This window comes from Megascapheus bottae, chromosome 12 (genome assembly GCF_031878675.1).
Source record: "Megascapheus bottae isolate mThoBot1 chromosome 12, mThoBot2.hap1, whole genome shotgun sequence".
NCBI lineage: Eukaryota > Metazoa > Chordata > Mammalia > Rodentia > Geomyidae > Megascapheus > Megascapheus bottae.
This window is the reverse complement of record NC_143520.1, coordinates 59,556,763-59,574,759: the sequence shown is the minus strand read 5'-3', so window position 1 is coordinate 59,574,759 and position 17,997 is coordinate 59,556,763.

Sequence of the window (17,997 nt, the reverse complement as noted above, 5' to 3'; positions counted from 1 at the left end):
CTGGGTACAGTATTCTTGGCTGGTAGTTATTTGACCTCAAGGCATGACATATATCCTTCCAACCTCTTCTTGCTTGCATGGTCTCTGCTGAGAAATCTGGGGTTATTTTGATTGGTTTGCCTTTATAGGTGATTGTTCTCTTCTCCCTGGCTGCTTTTAGGATCCTTTCCTTGGTCTCTATTGATCCAGTTCAAATTATAATGTGGCAGTGGGATGTCCTTTTCTGGTCAGGTCTGTTTGGGGTTCTAAAAGCTTCTTGTATCTGGATGGGCCTGCCCTTCTGGATATTTGGGGAGTTCTCTGAATTGATTCCCTGAAGTATATTTCCAATACCATTGACCTCTTTCTCCAGACCCTCCTCAATACCAATTAGCCTTAAATTAGGCTTCCCAATTGTGTCTTGGACCTCCTGAAGTGTTTTCTCATATTTCTTAGATTTGAATTGACTCATTTTCTGTTCTTTATCTATAACAACTGAATTATCTTCAACCCCGGAAATTCTCTCTTCTGCATTCTCTACCCTATCAAAGCTTTCTACTTTATTCTTCATCTCCCTTGCTTCTAATTGCTCATTTTTGATGCCTTGCATCTTCTGTTTTAGAGCATGTATGGATTTCCATTTGAGTGGTTAGCTCAGCACCTTCATTTTCTTTGGACATTTGTTGGAGTTTGGTCACCTCTTTGTTTTTGGATTCTATGAATTCATCCATTTTTCTTTGAAAAACCTTTATTATGGCCTCCTTTATGGCTTCCCCTTTTTCACATATCACCTTGTTTATGATTTCCTCTTGTTTAGCTATGGTTTCCTCCCTTATCTCTTTCTTTATGTTTTCACACTTTTCATTAATGATGTTTATCAATTTCATTTCTATAGCACTTGGAAGACTCTCCTCTAGATTTGCCACTGACTGCTCCATTGTCTGTTTATATTGGGTGGGAGATACTATTCCTTGATTTGACAACTTTCTTGAGTTTCTTGTTCTGCCCATATGAAAATGGGGCAAGATTAATACTAAACAAGGTTATAATTTTTCAGATATAACCAACCTAGACCTTTTTAGTTAGCTAACAATAGATGTTCACACTTTTAGATTGGTAATATCACTTTCTCTCTTTGTGCACTTACATACAAATCTAATACAGATTAACATTTTATGACCAAAACAAAAAGCCCCTCAATCCAATCTCTATTGTATTTAATTGTTTTTTTTTTTACCTAGAGTATAATTGAACACCTAGATACACAGCATTGCTCACCAACCATCAAATGTAGATCGATGCATTATAAGAGTTGAAGGATGAACCAAAGACCAATGATAGAAAAATAACATGAAAGACAACAAGGGAGGTAGGAAAAGAATAATTCAGGAGTGTAAGATTATTATAGTAATGAAGAAAAGGTATAGTGTAAGAATAACTGACCTAAGGTGATAGACAGGTAGAATATTTGAGTAGAAAATTTAGAAGAACTTAGATAAAACTTATGAAATAAGAAGAGTAATAAGAGGAATATATAGAGAAAAGAGGGAGGTAAATATAGCAGATTTCAATGATACAAATTTTAAAATGAAAAAAGAAACAAAACAACAACAAATGAAAGAAAACCAAACACACCAAAAACAAAAAAAAGGTGGGGGGAGAGTCCTCACTATTGTGAGTTCTTACCAAAGAGATACTAGAGTTGAGAACCAGGAGATTAAAAAGCAGGTGACTATATCAATATAGATATCATTTTTATTCAGACTGTACCCAGAGCTAAATGACCACAGTGACAGAAGGAATGTGGGAAAAGAGAGGAAAAAAAAAAGAAATGAATCATAACATTAGAAAAAACGGTGTAGGTAAAATGGCAAAGAGAAAATGACACCTAAAAATCCAAATTAAAGGGGGTAGAAGAACAACAACAAAAAAAGGTCTTTTTCAGTTTTTTTTTGAGGGGATAGGGCAGGGCAGGATAGGAAACTTGTGTCTCCACTAAATTTGGGATCGAAACACTTCACAGTGTCTTTTTCTCTTATGATGTGGCTTTGCGGTTTTTTCGGATCAGATAGCTTGATTGGGAAAACAAAGGTGAAAGGTTCACGGGCGGCTTTATTTACCAGGTCTGTAGCCAGTGCAGGGGACAGACTTCAGCAGTGCTGGTGCCAGATTTCTGGCTAAGGGATCTCTGGGAAATCCTTTGCCAGTTATAATGATGGTGCTGTCAGCAGCACCTCTCAGGCTCCAATTGCTTTGGCCGAGTCTTTGCCAGCAGGCAAGATGGCACTGCTCTCAGCTTCTGGGGGAGGGGCTTCCCTCCCAATGCCATTCCGCGAGCAGAAGTGGAAACTTCTCCTAGGAGGTATTCACAAATTGTTGGATTCTCCATTCCCGTGAAGCTGGCAGGTCCATGCATGGCCGGGTGTTGGCTCTGGGCTTGCGCAGGCTCTGTGTGGCTCTGTCTGCAGCCTGTGGGTCTCTGCTGCAGAGAAGCTCAGTCTGCTTTGTGGCTGGTGGGGCTCTAAGCAAGCATTTATTTTTTTTAATATTACTTTATTATGATGAAAATATTAACCAGCAACTCAATATTCTTCATAATATTTTAAATATACAAAGAATATTATTTACTATAGGTAAAAAGTTGTACCAGAAGTTCTGTAGACTATCTATTTGACTGCAAATGTGTGCTCACTGCATACATTTCCCTTAGACCCTGGAATCACCATTCTGCTCTTTGATTCAATTATTTATTATGGATACCTCAAGAAAGTCCAATTAGCTAGGTACTGCTGGCTCACACCTCTAATCCTACCTACTCAGGAGGCTGATATCTGAGGATATTGGTTCAAATCAGCTCAGTCAGGAAATCCATTAAATGCTTTAAAAAGAATTCAGTTTCATTGTCAGGGTGATGTATAGAGGAGTTTTTTGTTACATTTCTTCCCCAACATTGTTACCCCCACTTACATTGTTCTCCCACTTTCTCACCACATCCCACCTCCAGTTTTTAAAGTTCATTTCCAACATATTGTCCTGTGATTATCACTGTTACATTGGTTCTCCCTTTGTCCTTTCTCTAATATTATCTCCAACTAACAACCAAGCAACCAGAAGTGGTACTATGGCTCAAAGTGGTAGAGTTTCTTACCTTGAGTGTAAAAGCTCAGAGGTAGTGCCTATTCATTACAGATGTACTGCTAGTTTGATTTTAGCCTGAGAATACAGGTTACTCCAAGAAATCTGCATAAAGATAAAAGAGGAAATAAATGGAACCTTTCAGACATGAAAGAGTTTCTTGAAAAATGTGTTATATCTTACTCTGCCCAAAATAACCTGTCTCATGACAATTTAAGCACAGATCTAATCAAAATTTTCTCTTTATTTATTTGTTTACTTCTGAGAATTGAGTTCAGGTCTCACACTTGCTAGCAAATCACCATGCCACTGATACACAGTCCCAACCCAGTATCACTTGTGTTGCATTTACCGTATCCTGTCCTTAGTGTGATATTGGTGTGCAGATTCCACTTCCCCAGTCTCATTATTGACATCATTATTATAAAGTCATTGAAAGAAAAAGCTGGCATGCAAAATAACTGGCAGACTTTGAAATTGATATGTTGGGGTAAATATTATCCTATATCAAATAGTAGTTTTACATTAAAAAATCAGGAAAAAGTTACCTTATTTAAGTATCAGCTTACAGTGCCTTTAATTTGAGGAAACCCCATTCAGAGAAGCTCTGTGAGAGTTATATAATATTAAATTAAAATTCCTAATGGTCCTCAACACTGAATTATCACTAAATCAATACCATTTCTATATTGCCTTGACTTAATTATTTGTTTCCTTGACTTTCTTATTTGTTTCCTTTTTCTATTTTCTCCTATTAACTGCTCAACAAATGGATTTGGGGAGTCTAACATTTCTTTTTTTGTAAGCCTTTGTTATGATGAATATGCCGTAATTTGAAGAATATGTGAACCTTGATATCAACTTGTCCAATGCTGACATAAGACAAGAAACAACACAAACATCTCAAAATAACATGCTGCCTTTTCTCCAACTTTCTGGAGCATCTTAACCATTAAAAACTGAACTCTCCATCATTTCTTGATGAAATCATTTCTTGCCACTTAATTTACATTAATCTCTCCTTGTTTAGAATTCTGAAATGAATGTACTTCCAATTACAAATACCAATTGAAACTCAGCTTATTAAACATTTTTAACCTTCACACAATTTATGTTAATAATAACAAAAATTTATAGGTACATTTTTCATTTTTTTCTAGTACCAATTTTTTAAATAGTGGTTAACAATAACAACTCTCCCCTATGTAAACCTTTATAGCTCCCAACTCAAAGAAATGCAGCAGAATTGAAGGTAATAGCCTGACATTATATCAACCCTAATTATTTTAGGTAAAAATATTCAATTTAGGACTTCAAAGATACCTCATTATTTCACCGCACAAGAGATGGTAAAGTATCAAATTCTTGGCACACTCATTTGAAAGGCAGTGTTCTGGACTGTGTTCTTATTCTTCTCGAATAACTGGTAGGAGTAGGAGGGACAAATAATTCTGGCTATCTTGTCTCCTGGCTTTGCTTTGGTCACCATGACATCACACTTCAGCTCTCCATTGGGGTTGATCTATGTTGTTGGTGTTGTTTTTCTGCCTTTTTTTTCTCCCTTGCTCTCATGGCTAGTTTTCTAAGAGTTAGGGTTGCAGGACTTTGTGACAATACTCTACTTATAGACACCAGGCTTTTAAAAAAGACTCTCAATTCAACCTCTCAAATTATGGCTTCTCTGTATCTCACCAACTGTATTCATCTTACAACAACATAAGACCAACTTCCTTCTTTCCCTCCCTCCCTCCCTTCTTTCCTTCCTTCTTCTCCCCACCCCACATTTTCTCTCTTCCTTTCTTTTTTGGTAGTATTGGATTTATATTCAGAGTTTCTTCTTGATATGCTGGATCAGACTTTAGCCTTTCTGCATGGATTATTTGTTAGTCCCACTTCCAGTCTGGGCATGTATCTGGATAAAAATGAGCTTCATAGGTGAAATGACAACAACATGCCTTATGTTGAACTTCAACCATTGATCTAGAATCTCACAAACATTTTTGCTCTGGTTGGCCTAGAACTATCATCTTCAAAGCTCAGCCTTCACATTAGCTGGAATTTCAGTCATGTACTTCCACTTGGCAGTTACAGAATCCATTTTAGTACCATTCCTGTTTATAAGTAGCATTGCTGAAAAGAAGGGCATCATATAAAGTTATATTTTAATCATTATTATTGTAATTATACTGCAATATAGGTATTGCTATATATTACTACCTCACTTCCTTAGATACTTTATATCATATGTACAAACCCATATATTTTATGTATTGTCTTCTGCCACACTCTTTAAATCATTTATGTTTCATTCAGTGTTTATAAGTAGAGAAATTTTTAGTTCCTTGGATGAATTAATATAAATCTTCATTTAGAATGTTCACACATTGTGTTTTCTCACCTAGAATGTTTTAACTTATTGACCACAGTTCAATCTACAAGTAAAAAAAGAATGTTTCATTTTCTGTAGGCTTCCTTAGACCTCTGGTATGGTTTGGACATGGATTGAGTGGTTTAATCCTCAAAATTATACATGCTGAATTTTAATTAATTCTCATTGTGAAATATTATAGGGATTGACCATTCATTTCATCACACTAGAATTTGGAAATTTAGGAGGTGATTATGTTTAGATCATGTCATCAGGATGGAATCCAATGATATCATATCTTGCTAGCACACACACACACACACACACACACACACACACACACACACACGGGACTTTGCCTGCCAGTAGGCATCAAGAGAAGAAACCACTACATCTTGCACCTCTTGAGACATGAATTAAGCTAAACATTCATTAAGATGTCTTAACTGATCCCAAGCCTGGTTGCCGGTCTCTCCCTTGCAGCATTGGCAGTGGAAAGTCATGGCTGAACAAGTATTTAGGAAATTTTGGCCTCTGTTTGACAGAGTGCTGGTCAAAAGGAGTACAGCTGAAACTGTAACCAAATGAGGCATTATGCTTCCAGAAAAATCTCAAGGAAAAGTATTCAAATAAAAAAGTATACATATATGCAATAAACCAGGAACAACATTCTGATACAGTTCTTTCTAACATTTTATTAAATCTATTTTATCACACTTTTAACAACAGTAATTATGTGCCTATTAAAAATTTCATTTTTGGGGCCGGGAGTTTGGCCTAGTGGTTAAAGTGCTTGCCTAGCATGCATGAAGACCCGGGTTAGATTCCTCGGTACCACATACATAGAAAAAAGCCGGAAGTGGTGCTGAGGCTCAAGTGGTAGAGCTGTAGCCTTGAGAAAGTCCAAGGACAGTGCTCAGGCCCTGAGCTCAAGCCCAGGACTGGCAAAAAAAAAAGAAATTTCATTTTTTCCCTCCATTTTTTCAATTGATACCACGTGATTTGTTTTGTGTGTGTAGTACAATGCATACCACAAAATCACACAAATAATTTACTAAACTATCCAAGATTTCTAGAGCATTTTGAATGCTATTTTTCTGAGAGTAAAATGTAATATAAACCTTTCTCGTTCTCTTTGTTTTTGTAAAGAAACCATTATTGCAATTATAGATCTTGGGAGATGTAGATAGCTGGAAATTCCTCTTGAACCTAGTGACAGAAATTTCAGGTGATTAGGGCTTTATATTTTATTTCATCAGTAAAACTTTGAAATGATTTATATTCTCAAGCTTTCAGGATAGACACAACAGGATTACATTTCCCTGCTCTATTTTCCTTCTTCTAACATTTTGGCAAACGACTCAGCATATCGCCATAACTGCCAACTCCCCTGTCTCTTTCCCTGCTGGCACTGACTCTTTTCACTTTAAAAATCTAATCCCAGGATTTATACAGTCCCTGACCTCTTCGTACACATTTCAGCCTGCTGATCTCACAAAATCCTGTTTGAGATGGATTGCTGGGCTCTGTGATTTTTTTTTTCTTCAGAGAATGTCCTTGTTACACTGTCACTCCCAGACTTGGTTACACTGTTACTCCCAGACCTGAACACCAAGACAGACTGGAAAAATGTGATCCTTGTACAAGACAAATGTATTGTAAAAATTCATATGCTAAGCAAATTTACATATAGGAATATGTTTAGAATTCATTATATAGCATAGGGCAGTTGCTTTTACTTCCCTACTTGCTTTGAAAAATTAAGTCAAAGAAATAGACAATCTTCTGTTTTCCTGGCATTTACTTTTTTCCCTATTTGACTTATATTAACATATTTTCCCTTGTTACTCTACTTAATAAAATTGAATGCATTTTCTCTGAGTTAAATTTGCTAATCCAGTCACTAACAATGAAGAGCAAAGATTTTCCTATACATGTGGATTAGGCTATGTAAACATCACATAGACCTCAAAGTCCAAAAATTTAACCTTAGATCTTTAATATCCAATTAGGATGCCTATTTATATTGGACCACATAAAATATTTCTACAGCATGCAGTTAATTATTGTTTCTCTAAAGATTATGTTCCCACTCTGCCGTGGATGAAGCTTCTTCCTCTGCTTCTATTGTTGTTATAGCTTGAGAAATGAAACCTGAAAGTGTAATTTATCCATTATCAGTGAGGAAATGAAACAAATCAAAATGTGTCCTACAAAAGTCACAAATTTACAGACAGTCCTGCCAGGCAGTGAGGACTACTCTCAGGTCAGAATGCGAAGCTGCGATCACTCTCTGAGTTGCAATGACTCCCTGAGAGCTCTTTTGCATGAGCTCTGAAACAGCTCTAACTCAGTGCTTTCAGAAAAGCTTACTACTAAGCAGTTTAATCTAACTATGCATATATAATTTCTAAAGCGGTTTGTTGTTAATGATTTATCTTCGTTTTTATCATTTACTTCATTTCAGCTACATTATTTTTTCTTTTTAATGCTTTTTTTATTGTTATTGAAAAGGTGGTGTGCAGAGCGGGTTACAGTTACATAAGCCAGATAGAGTACATTTTTTTTATCAGCTACTTTATTTTTTAACTTTGAAAATTGCCTTGGGGAAACAGAAGAGAAGTAAGTGAGGAATTACCTGGAAAATTCTAAGTAGTTGATTTTAATTTTTGTCTCTTTTCATTAGTATTGTTTCAATGTGTATGACTTCTTCCTGATTTATCATAAGAGCCTTCTAGACTACATTACCCTCCCATGTCCCATCTACTCTAAAGAATATTGGATTCAATGACTTCCTGTACAAATGCCATTTTTTTCATTACCTTGGTTCATTGCAGTGGTGCTCAATGTCCCTCCACTTCTGATGAGCAACAACAGTAAAATCTGATCACTTATTAGTAATGCAAATTCCTGTCCAGAGCCACATCCTATCCTTCTTTTTACTTTAAGTAGATTTATTTTCCCTTTTCCTTCCATTTACCTGCTTTGTGGTTTTCATGGTTGCTTACTGTGTGTTGATGAAATTGCATTTCATAATATTGGAGTAGATAAATAGAATTTGGAAGATAATATTGAAGAGAGAGCTTCAGTAGCTTACATGACAATAAACATCAATTTTAGTTGGTATAAATGAACCATCAAGGAGAAATCCATTAGTCTTCTGAATGTGTGTGCCTTTATATATTTGTATGAAACACTTGTCAAAATCTATGACATATCTATCTTTAATGTCTCAGGAAAAATATGCGTACTGTAATGCTATGGACCCTGAAAGTCATCATTTGGAAGCAATTAATAGCAATACTTTCCCTACTGTATCATATAATGATATTTGTTCTTCCTAATAAAAATTCAGAGATGTTGATTATTCATGCCCATAAGTAAAATTAGAGCTAAAGATTTAGAAATAACAATGTTCAGTCAGGTGTGGTAGCTCACATCTGTACTCCTAGATAATCAGGAAGCTGAGATCTGAGAATCAAGGTTCAAAGCCAGCCCGGGCCTAATAGGACCAGAGACTCTTATCTCCAATTAACCTGTAGAAAATGGGAAGTGGGACTTGGTCCAAGAGTAAGGTGGTAGCCTTGAGGTGAAGAGCTCAGGGAAAGTGCCCCAGCTGAGTTCAAGCTCTATGACCCACAAAAAAAAAAAAGAAGTAGCAATTTTCTCCCAACATTTTACTCATACATAGTAGATTAACTATAATTGCATGTATTTCTAACATGTACAAGAGGAAAATCTGGAACCTGGGGAATGGCTCAATGGTAGGTAGATTTCCAGTCATGAGTAAAACCAAGCTGATCTGGGTCCCTGAGTTCAATTCTCAGTATTGGCAAAAAGAAACCAACAGAGAAAACAAACATATAACTACATATAACTACACATTTGACATCTATTCTTGAAATCTGGTCTCTTCTGTGTGCAGACTTAGCCAAGACTGTAGGCATAAAGGATGCCAAGCTTTGTTTCCAGGTATGCACCTATATGTGAATCAGCACTGGGGCACCTCCATTTTTGTCGTGCTGAGAAGCCTAAATAGAAATTACAACTATGCTCTGTGTTATTAGCTATTGCTAAATTTACTTAAAAAGTCACCCTTGAATTTAGAAGTATTTGTTATCAGTAGTTAATTCCACAGGTTTGCTTAGATTGGTTAATCTAGGCAAATTTTGTTGGGTATGGCTACTTGCTATGGTTATTCATTTCAGATAATCTTGCTATCTGTTCATCTAGAATTGGGAAAAGGATATCCCAAATTTCTTATGAAGAGACACAAGCAAGTAAAGTCTGAAGACCTGAGCTTAAATAGAGGACAATAGCATGCAATCTAATGGTATTAGTTGTGAGGTAATCCTGAATCAGGGAAATGAAAGATTTTTCTCTCTTGCTTTAGTGAGAAGTACAATCATGTCATCAATGGGCTTACAGAGGGCTTGAAACATTTGATATACGATGCAATCTACCACATAGCATTAACACAGCAATGCTAAGTAAGTTAAATTGACTAAGTGCATTATGTGTTGCTCTTAAAGATCATTAACTTAGTGTCTCAATAGACTAAAAATAAGTCTTGAAAATTTCTTAGTAAGAATAAAATGGCTCCAGCCTTATGCAAATAAAGCATTTATTCATATTCACTACTGACAAAAGATTTACTTGTTTCCCTTTCTAAAAATTTGACCTTACTGGTGAGGCATTCAAAACAAAGTGCATTAAATAGATTTAAAAATAAAATGCACTGAATAGATTTAGTCTATTCACACTAACTGTGTGACAGCAAAGCCAGATTCCAATATTAGTGCCACCTACCCATTATTTGACCCCAATTAATTAAACATTCTGGTCTCAGAGTAACAATGTTTATTAGGCAATATTTACTAGGCTGGTAGGATTAATAAAATAATCTGAAAGAATAGCTGACACAATTCCTGTTACATAGCAATAGTCAAAAAGATGGTCTTAGACTAAAGCAAAGATTACCCATTATGTAAAGTAGTAAGAGTTATATACTGCTACTAACGCAGAACCATTACTATAGTAACCTATGTATTTAAATATATTATGAATTATTTTATCCCTTTTTTTCAACAATTTATTTTGTTTCAACATCTATTGTCTAGGAGGATTACCCTATATGAGAGAGGTCCAATGCAACAAGGAATGAAACAGACACCAGTTATTTTCCTCAAAGCAGAGAATGTAGTTTATGAACAATAAATTATAATCATCACTTAATATATGATATATTAGCTAGTTATATGCACATATAGATATCTATCTATACATATCATTCTTTAAATCAGCACATAAAGCCTACATTGACCCATATATATATATATACATATATATATATATATATATATATAGTATTCTTGGTGATGGAATAGGTAAAATAGCACTTGAAACATGTTAATTGACGAACACTTAAAACCAGGTATCCATTTTTAAATTATTTAAAATTATCCTAATGTAGAATATCACACACACACACACACACACACACACACATTATGGAGAAATAAAGTCCCAATAAAAAACACTTATGAAGTTATAATTAAATACCTTGGCTTGAGAAAAAAATTGTAATTTTTGTCTTCTACCATAGTTCTAGATTAGGAATTCCCTCTTCAGTGACATATGAATAGGCTTCCTTTACTTTGAGAAGCTTCTAAACTGGAATCGGTGATTCAAACGCTCCTGTTCTGAACTTCCTGCCCCATCATTAAGGCAACATTATATCACTTTCATGAGATAATGTACTCATTTAGGAGCTGATGTTGGTGGTTAGTTTCTGTAATCTTAATTACCCAGAAAGTTGAAATCTGGATCACCACAGTACTTTTATGGAGTAAATATCACTTGATGCTTTATCTAAAAAATCAGTAAAAACTGGATTAGATATATGGCTCAAGTGGTAGAATACCAGCCATGCAAGGAAGAGCAGAAAGAAATACCAGCTAGTATGAGTCCCTGAGTTCAAGCCTCAATGCTGGCAAAAATAGTAATAATGTAGACAAAAAATAAGAGGGTAAAATTATTCTTAGTATCTAATTAAAAATGAAGCATCTTGGGGCCAGGAATTTGGCCTTGTGGTAGAGTGCTTGTGTAGCATGCAAAAAGACATGGGTTTGATTCTTTGGTACAATATAGATAGATAAAAGACAGAAGTGGTGCTATGGCTCAAGTGGTAGAGATCTGGCCTTCAGAAAGCCCAAGGACAGTTTTCAGTTCTCAGTTTAGTGCCCAGGCTGGGTACTAAAACCTCAATCCTCAGATCTCAGCCTCCTGAGTAGCTAGGATTACAGGTGTGAGCCACTGCACCCTGCTGCGATGAAGCATCTTGCTCTAAGCCTAAACAGAAAAGCTAAAGCTAAAAAATCAAGCAAGCTTTCAGCTCATTAGAGACAAGATTTAACTAAACAACAATATTTTGAAACCCAAGAAACATTCTCTCTGCCCTCCAGGGGAAGATTGACATTCAAATACAGGTAGAATTCACTGGTATTACTGTCAAAACAAGGAAATAAGCAATTTGGGTAGTTTTTAAATTTCACTTAAAAATACTGATTCTATATTTTTACAACCACTTAGGTATTTTGTGTGATATGTATATAGTGTGCTAATATTTTCTATGATGTTGAAATATTCATCAACCTAGCTGCATAGTTAACAGATGAGCTGAAACAAGTTTTGTCAAAGATGGTGGCTAATAGGGGACGGTATAGATGAAGTGATCAGATAGACAGAGTCAGTATATCCAGTGTACATATCTGAACATGAAACTAGTTAATATGAAAGGATGGATGGGCTTGGGAGAGGTGGGTAGAATGATGGAAGGTATCAAATTGGCCAATTGTCCTCATTGGTCATTGTCCTCATAGTTTGACTTGTTCACTGGGAATCCATTACTACAACTAATGAAAAATAATTTCAATGGTAATAAAAGAGTCCCGGAAAGTTCTTGTCCCACCTAGTAACAATGTACATTTGTGATGTACTTTATTCTCCTTGAATATTTGTAATAACAAGCATATACCATTGATAAACATATGCCAAAGTCAACAAAATGGTGAAATCAGAGAACATGCCTTCAAATACTTACTTGTCTGTTCAATTCCTTACTTGTTTCTGTTTATGTTGTTTGCCAGTACTTATGTCTGAAGTCAGAACTCCATTACTTTTGGGCCATGCCTCCAGCCCTGCTTTCTGTGGATAGTTTCTGTCCATGCTGACTTTAAACTGATGTTCTCCAGATCTAAATCTGTGAGTAGCTAGAATTACAGATGGAAGCCATGAATGCCCATCTCCAAATAATAAAATTGAGACCTAGGAAATATGCAATCTTCTGTTGGTTCATGCCTGTAATCTTAGCTACTCAGAGGTCAAGATCTGAGTATTTTTATTTGAAGCCAGTTTGGGCAGAAATGATGTTGAGAGGCTTATCTCCAGTTAACAGGAAAAAAGATGAGAATGGAGTTATGTTCATGTGTTAGATTCTTGGTCTTGAAGGTAAAAGCCAAATGCAAGAAGGGGCCAGTAGTTCAAGCCTCAGTACCAGCGCATATATATGCATAAAGATAGTAACTATTTCTGACATGTAGTTAATTATGCTTATTAAAATTTACTTGATGACACTTTAGTTTGTGTTGCATTTGCATGCACTATATAACATAGCTTTGAATGGCTAAAAATCTTATTCATTCTGCTAGAATGATGTGATCAAAACAGATTTCATATTCATTTATCAAATTCTCTGGAGTGGAAAATACTGTATTATTATTACTTATAGTCCCTTTCACAAGCTCTCATTTTCAAATGACAGTTTATGTATCTCCAGGTTATTCTTATCTTGAGCTATCAGACATCTGAGACACTGATTTCTTTTCTTTGATAATGTTCTAATATTTTCTTTCATCTGACTTGGTCTGTTTTTATCCCTGATATGATCATTATGAAGAGAGTCATTAAGCATATATTTTTCTTTCTTTGAAAAGCCTGGGCTATCACCCTGTCTAGTATCTTATCCTACTTAATTATAGTTTGCACATTTGAGTGTCTTTCAGCTTCATTATCAAGATGCAGAGCTTTATCCATTCCAAGCTTTCTTTAGTTTTATTGGGAGGGGTATAGAGAAGGATGGGCAGAAGGTGCAGTATATGCAACTTCTCCTAGGAAAGTCTCACAGTATTTCTTGTTCCTTTTGAACTCGGCTGAATTTATAACCATGGCAAGTAACATTATGAGTGAAAATCTGAGGTCAAGCAAATACCAAAATGAATAAGACAAAAAGATTGGAAATGTTTTATGTATTTTTACCAAATGAATATTTTTTCTGATCATTTTTCTTTTTTTGCCAAAAGTAGCATTTATGGCTTCCAGTAAATATTACTTTTATTATACTATAATACTGACATTGCAGTATGCTCAGATTCCTAGATGGAAAGTTCAAAAATATTATTTACTCTATTTGTAGTACCAGATAACTACAAAATCATGAGGAAAGCAAAGATAATAGTAAATCAAAGCATGCTACAATCCAAACACTATGCTAAGGATGTTAATAATTATCCACATAATTGTTGTAATAATATAAAATAAATATTAGTAGCAAATGTGCCATGGTTAAGCCTCTGAAACTTAGATTTTTCTGATGCTTGCAAGCAAATTTTATCTCAAGTGATATATTGAAACTCAAAACAGATGCAGCTGAAAAATACCAATATCAATTTCTATCACTGCATACCATACAAAAAGTAAATATTCTCCATTAATTTATTTCCATATTGAGAAATTCTTGACAACCATCCTCCAAATTTTCTTTCATCTTCAAATAAAAACCTTAAGAAAATCTGGGGACTAGTGACTCATATCTATAATTGTAGCTACTCAGAAGAATGAATCGTGCAGATTGAAACTAAAGACAGCCAAGGCAAAAATCCATGAGATTATTATCTCCAATTGACCAGCACAAAGCTAGATATGGAAGTGTGGCTCAAATAGAAGAGTATCATTCAAAAATAAATAAACAAATTAAACTAAAGAAAGATATAAAATCATAGCTTGCATATATAAAGCTTAGGTTATATATACAAAACCTATCTATATATCCATTGTTAAAATAATGAAATCTTAGAGTTATTTATACATATTATGGTAACTGCTGCATGATATAAATCCATTATTAATATAATCATATATTTGGGTATTCAGTTATTTATTTTAAGGAAAAATCATCTAAGAAGAAAGTTTAGATTGATTTAGGATTGGAGAATTAGGACAATATAGTTGTAAACCTGAGTCATTCTCCTTGAGTTAAATATCCATTTTGCATTGCCAGTTGGCTAGATATTTCACATCTCTCTAAGTCTGACTGGCTTCTTCATTGAAGTTAGTAGACCTACCAACCATAGAATTATTATAACATATAAATGATTTAACTTAGACATGTATACTATGTTGCGCACAGTGATTGCATTATAAAATTGTCATAATAAACTGAAGGTAGTCGATGTAATTTGGTTAATGCTAGAGATTCCCTTTGTAAGGTCTTGTTCCTTTTCCATCTACCTCAAACCAGTAGTACTCAGATTTCTCTCACTAAAGCTATATTGTATTGACACAAAACAATGAACCTCTAGGAAAGTTAGAACTATGTTGTTAGTTTTTCCTGAAGATAATAATTTAAATAAGTGGTTTTATATACTGAGAATGTACACAGGATTCTCAATAGGTTTTGATTTCTTCACAAAGCTATTTTTGTTTTAGCAATGAAAGAAAGCCAGCAAGTCACCTTAAAAATCTTTGGTACACTTTCATTCAGGAAAATAATTTCTTTGTCAGACAAGTAGGTCGTTAGATAGGTATATACAGAGGAAGCCTTCTATTCTAGGATAAGAAATAAAGTACAAATCACTATAATCTAACCACTTGAAAATAAAATATGCTTCTGAAAAATGAAATTTCAAAAGTGAAATAAGCTGAAAATTGTTTTGATGTATATTTGAAACATGTTATAAAACAAGCGAATTAATTTGTCCTATTCTATGAATATATAAAATTGCATCTATTTTAAAGTTTAGCTAACTTTTGCTATTCCTTTTCTGAAGGTACAATCCAGGTCCACCTTACTCACTTTTTTTTTCCAGTCCTGGGCCTTGAACTCAGGGCCTGGGTACTGTTCTTGGGCTTTCCTCAAGGTTAGATCAATACCACGAGAGCTACAGCACCAGTTCCTGATTTTCTATCTATTTGGCACCAAGGATTTGAGCACAGGACTTCGTTCAGGCTACTCAAGCACTCTACCACTAGGCCAAACGCCCAGCCACAGTTTGCCTCACTTTTGTCTCTAATATTGTCAGTTTATTTAATATGTTAACATGCAAACTCCCTTGCCCCGACTCTCTGTCTGTCTGTCTGTCTGTCTGTCTGTCTGTCTGTCTCTCTCTCTCTCTCTCTCTCTCTATATATATATATACACATATACATTTTTGATTTTGTTTTCACACCTAATTCATGTCTCTCTAATTATACCCACAGATTTTCTGCGGTTATAAAATTTACCTTAAAATTCTACAGCCTATCATTTTATATTCTTCTGAAACATTCACAATCATTAGATCCCAAGCTCAGCTAACCCGCTACTCAGCTAATAATTTTTCAGTTTCCTGTGCTTCGTACACATGTTCTATTTACTTCTGCTTCTCTAAAAAATCAATTATTTTTCATGTTCCCTAATTTAGCATGTTCACAAAATTCTGATTAAGCACCAATGTCTTCCTGTTTTCTAGTTATCTTTCGTCAATTCAAGACTGCAATGTCTTCCTCTTTTCTTGCCTTTTCTGAAATTGCCTCTTCACATAAGTATAAGAATGGCAGATTATGCCATGCAATGTTTCTGTGCCTTTCATAATTGCTTATTGAATTTAAGACAAAATCTATGGCTGTAATCTACCTGAATTTCTTTAATGCTTCATTTGTTATGCTTCAAATATATGTATCAAGAATACATAGAACTTTTTAGTCTTTTTTTATTATGGCCTTCACAATAGAGCTTGCATTTGTCTGAGGTATTCTTTTCTACTTAATAAAATAATTTTTAATAGATTATGATTTGATTTCTAAGGAATATATATGTATATATATACATATATATCACCTACCAAATGACTAATTCTACTTGTTTAAAGAGTACTGAAACCTTTTCAAGCTACAAGCTAAGAGATTCACAGTTGTATCTATATATAACATATATAGAGTATAAATGCAGCATATATGTATGTAGTTTTATGTATATTTGTATAAATTTGGGCCAGTCCTACAGCTTGAACTAAAGGCCTGGGTGTTGTCACTGAGTTATTTTTCCCCTCAAAGTTAGTGCTGTACCACTTGAGTCACAGCACTGCTTCTGTCTTTCTGATAAGAAATAAGAAATAAGAGATAAGAATGTCAAGGATTTAGCTGTCTAGACTGACAGCTTTCCCCTCCAAGTAAACACAGCCAGAGGCAGTCCCACCCTTCTCCCACTCTCAGTTGAGCTAACTAAAACAATAGTGGATCCAGGCTGGGTCAGTGGGAGCCTCTAAAGATCACCCTAGATTCCAGATAGGACACAACTCCACTCTCATTTAAGCTATAGAACACAGTCAAGTTTCTCCTACCAGATCCACAAAACACAGTAAACAAGCCTGAGAGGACAGTCACAAAGACCTCAAGTCTGTAAGGCACATTTTCTGCCCACTCAAATTGGAAAAAATCAACTAAGCCAAAGAAAACCTGACCACCACAAGGAAATTAGAGGCTGGATCCTGGAGATAGAGTTTCCCCAAATAAACTGAAGAATTTTCTTAACCAGAATTTTAAAAAATTTCACTTTTTTACTGTTTTCATTTTTACTTATCCTTTTTTGTCCATTTTTTTCTATATCCTTTTTTTCCGTTTTACATTCCATTGTGGTTTTGTCTACTTGAAACATAGCAATGATTCTGGGCTTTCTATTTCACTGTGTACATACTTAATTCAGTCACCTAGTTTTCAATCTTAGTGTTGTCAATTTTAATACTACTTGTTTAAACTTGAAAAATTTTAAGATTTTTTTAAATTATTGATCTGTTTTTTATATTTTTTCTTTTTAACTTTCTGTGTGTGTGTGTGTGTGTGTGTGTGTGTGTGTGTGTGCCAGTCCTGTGCTTGAGCTCAGGACCTGAGCACTGTCCTTGGACTTTCTCAAGGCTAGTGCTCTACCACTTGAGCCTCAGCACTGCTACGGCTTTTTCTATGTATGTGGTACCAAGGAATCTAACCCGGGTTTTTGTGCATGCTAGGCAAGCACTCTACCGCTAGGCCAAACTCCAAGCCCTTAACTTTCTTTTTTTTTCTTTTTTTCATATATTTTTTATTGTAATTAATAGATGGGTTACATTATATTCACCAGATAGAAGGTGCATTATTTCACATACATTGATACCTTTTCTCATGTCTCATCCCCCACCCCTCATCTTGTTTTTGCCCCTTCCTTA